At 36.8% G+C, this 4,396-nt stretch overlaps 1 pseudogene across 1 annotated transcript; it reads left to right on the top strand.

The window, feature by feature from the left end:
- The first annotated feature begins 3,650 nt into the window (after positions 1–3,650).
- LOC308515441 (cilia- and flagella-associated protein 300-like) lies at positions 3,651–4,168 on the top strand (annotated as a pseudogene). Its single transcript has one exon. The product of its transcript is annotated as a cilia- and flagella-associated protein 300-like (transcript).
- Positions 4,169–4,396: the final 228 nt, after the last annotated feature.

Below are 4,396 nucleotides of genomic sequence, written 5' to 3' on the forward strand. Positions count from 1 at the left end.
GTGCTAATCTAGCCTTTGCCTGAGGCTATCCCGCAAATGCCTCTGTGCAGGGCTTGGGCGGGGCGGGTCGCACAGGATCAATAGGGTGGGCCGGAGAGAGCAGTTATGGCGGCTCTCAGTCCTGTCCCCAGGGGCTCTGCCTCTCTGAGTCCCAGCAACGGCTGCAAACCTCGGAGAGAAAGCTGCACTCGCTCTGACCGAAGCCAGGCAGTCCCGCTTCTCCCGTTTGAGTCTGGGTCCCTAAAGACTCGCCTGTATCTGGAGCTCAGAGTCTGCGACTCCTACTGATTGAAAACGCCAACTGAGCCCTCCGCCGCCAGCCCGCTCCGCCCACTCCGCACCTCAGAACTTGACTTCAGCACTGTGCCTCCTCTGAGTGTCCATATGCGTTTCTCTTTCCTCCTAGTTGTAGGACTTCCACTCAGCCAGCGTTCCTGTGGTTCTGGGTGATGTCCCTTCCGCGTTTTGGTTTCACTTTTGAAGTAGTTGTTGAAAGCAGCAAACTCCGGCGTTAACCTATGCCGCCATCTTGGTTCTCCTCATATATAGGATTATTTCATCTGTGAACAGAGAACATTTTACTTCTTTCTTTCCAATTTGGATGCCTTTATTTCTCTTTAATATGTAACTGCTATGTCTAGAACTTCCAGTATAATGATTAATAAGAGTAGATAAAGCAGGCATCCTTGTTTTACTGTTTATCTTAAGAGGGAAGCTTTTACTATTTCACAATTGAGTGTGATGTTATTTGTTGTTTTTTCTTTAAAAAATATTGTTATTGATTTCAGAGAGGAAGGTAGAGGGAGAGAGAGATAGAAACATCAATGATGAGAGAGAATCATTGATTAACTGCCACCTGCATGCCCCCAACTTGGGATTGAGCCCATAACCCAGGCATGTGCCCTGACAGGGAAGTGAACCGTGACCTCCTGGTTCATAGGTTGACTCTCAACCACTTAACCACACTGCCCGGGCAACTATGGGTTTTTCATTAATGTTCTTTATCATGTTGGGAAACTTCTATTCCTTGTAATGTTATAATTTTTTTCTTTTAATCATTACATATTTTAAAGAACTTAAGAAAAGAAAAATAGTCTACTGTATTTATACAGGCATTTAACACGTTTGCTATTGTTTCTTCATTTCTGATGTTACAGTTTTTCCACCATTATCATTTTCTTTCTATCTGAAGAACTTACTTTAGCACTTTCTGTAAGACAGATATGCTGGTAACATTTTTTCTTAGGTCTCTTTCACCTGAGAATGTGCTTATCTAGGTTTTATTCCTCAATGATATATTTTTGGAATATCAGAATATTGAATTCTGGTTTGACAGTTCTTTCCTTTCAAAACTAAAACTGTTGCTCAGCACCCATGGCTTCTTATGAGCAATGCATTGTCATTCAGACCACAGTCCTCTATAGATAATATGTCATTTTTTTTCTATCTGTCTTTAAGATTTACTTGTATTTCATTTTCAGACATTTTATTATGATATTTCTAGGTAAGAATTTCTTTTGTTTATTCTTTTTTTATTAACTGAGCTTCTTGAATTTGCAGTTTTATGCAATTAAAAAATTAGTTAAGTTTTCAGCCATTATTTTCCAATTATTTTATCTATGCATTGTTTTCTCCTTTCCTCTAGAACTCTGACTACATAAACATTAGAGCTGTTGATGTTTTCTGACAGATCCATGAGTCTCTGTATAATTTTTTTTTCTATTTTGCTATTGTTTAGAATGGATAATTGCTATGAAAATACCTTTAGTTCATTGACTCCTTTGTTTTCTCTATTTACATATTGAGTCATTCCAAGGACATTTTTATTTCAATTATTGTGCATTTTTGTTTTAAAATTTTTTATTTGGGGCTTTTTCATATCATTGGTTTCTTTGCAACTATTGCATTTCTATCATTTTTAAAATAATATTCACCTTTACTTCTTAAAACTTGGTTATAATAGCACCTTCAAAATCTTTGTCATATAATCCCAACATCTGCATCATTTCAGAATTGACATCTATTAGTTTTCTATTCTTTTATAGGTTATTGAGATTTTTCTGGTTTTAATATGCTGACTAATTTTGAATTGTATCCTGGAAATCTGGTTATTGTGTTCTGAGATTTTGGGTCCTATTTAATTCCTATGGATATTGTCAGTGTGTATGTGTGTACTGCCCACAATTTATCAGATAATAGATCTGGCTAAATAGTGGTTGAAAGTTCCAAACCACCTTCTGTGGGTTATGGTTCTAAGTGGATAAATTTTCAGGAAGTATGCAGTGCTAATTGGCTCTGTCCTGTGTGTATACCATCCAGAAGCCGGTCTGAAACCTTTGGGGGTAGTCTACCAACAGTTCAGTTCTCAGAGCACTTGGTATGCTCTTTAGGGTCACATTCATGCTCAGGTTACAAACGACTTTATAGGATCACTTTCTTGAATTTTCAGTCTCTCTGAAACTTTCTGGCTTCAAGAGGCCCCCACTTTTTTTCTTCTGCCTAGAAAGCTAGGGCTTTAGCTGTCCCAGTCAGCTATATTCTTCCCACAATTATGTCTAACTCTGGGGCCAACTAGCAGGACTATAGAGAGAGAAAAAGAGAATTGAGATACTTCCCCACATTTGCAGGTCACAGTTCCTCCTGCTAAAATGGAAGGTTTCCTTTCCCTCAGAATTTAGTTTCCTGCCCAGATGCTGCTGCCCAGCCCTGCCACCACTGCCATGGGTTTGCCTAGGACTAGGATGGAGAGAATAGAAAAATAAAAAACAAAAACAGTGAATTTTTCCACTCTCTCTCACCCTAGGGGCTCCCTTCCCTGATGTTCAGATCAGAAATGAAGGTCTTCTCTTGTAGCTCTTTCTGCTCCTGTTCCAGCTCCTATTCCCTTTCAGTCCTGACTAAGAGAAAACAAGAAACTCACTCACATTTAGTCTTACTTTGAGTTCTGGTTTCCATTTCTCATTCTACCTGCTATCATTTAACTTTTCTTCCTTCAGATAGCTGTTTAATGCATTTAGTTGTATTCAGTAGGAAAGACAGAATATGTCTACTTTTATCTGAGCTAGCACCAGAACCTTAAACACATATTAAAAAGTGTATATTAAGATAGATGAGTTCTTATTTCTGTCTATTTCATCTTCTTTTTTTCCCCCCCTTCCACAGTTTTTTAGGTTTACATTTTCTAAACCATATTAGGCAAATGGCACAATTTATTTTCGAAAAAAACTGTGTTCCTATAGAACAGTGATTCTCAACCTTCCTAATGCCGTGACCCTTTAATACAGTTCTTCATGTTGTGGTGACCCCCAACCTTAAAATTATTTTCGTTGCTACTTCATAACTGTAATTTTGCTACTGTTATGAATCGTAATGTAAATATCTGATATGCAGGATGTATTTAGGCGACCCTGTGAAAGAGTCGTTTGACCCCCAAAGGGGTCGCGACCCACAGCTTGAGAACCGCTGCTATAGAACAACATCCAGGCCTTCTATTGATATTTAATTTCATGCTTTAATTACCTTACCATCAAGAATCACTTCTTTATATTATTCTACCAGCCAGCTCCACCTGTGGTCCATGCTGGGCAGAATCAATGTGTAGGCATTCAGGTTGACCAGAAGTTTCAGGCCTATCCAAAGGGTGATTTCATTATGGAACTGAAGTGAAAACCATTGAAGCTATAAATGTTCTTTGCATATACTTCTTAATGTCATTTTTAACCAGTTATATAATGAAGATATTGAACAAGATAGTGGACATATTGTTAAATGTTTAGATTCTTTTTGTGTTCCCTTTATTATTTCTGATGATTTATGAAAAGTTTTGCTAGTGTAAGACTCAGAAAAATATGAAGTGTTTATATATTTAGATAAACAAGTGTTCCTGTTTTGCCTTTTCAAATATCTTTGCCTCGGTGGAGGCCTTTGTTAATATGAAGATGTGCTTAATCTATATCTGGAAACAACAAAGCTTATTTATAAGGATGGAAGGAATTCTCAAACCAAGAAAATAAAAATTAATTTCTTACATCTTTAAAGTTACAGCATATGATTCTGTTGCTATGTTAAACAGAGTCATGAACAGACATTTTCATACTTTATTGTGGATCCTATCAAGTGTCATGTTCACATTTTATACTACTGTTATTGTATGGGGGAAATGTCTTAACAATAATCTTTAAGGTTATCTATATTTAGTATTTTTTACTTATAATTTTTAAATTTTAATACAGATTTATAGATAAAATTATTTTTTACTTGAATAAAAAGTTAATTCAAGTAAAATTTAAGGACCCCACTTAAAACAGAAGCAAACAAATGCCAAGATGCCTTTCTTTAAATTTGTCTGTAAAATTGACATAGGAACCAAATTCCATCATTAATATAATCTACACCA

Source organism: Myotis nattereri, assembly GCF_964212035.1.
Source record: "Myotis nattereri genome assembly, chromosome: 3".
NCBI lineage: Eukaryota > Metazoa > Chordata > Mammalia > Chiroptera > Vespertilionidae > Myotis > Myotis nattereri.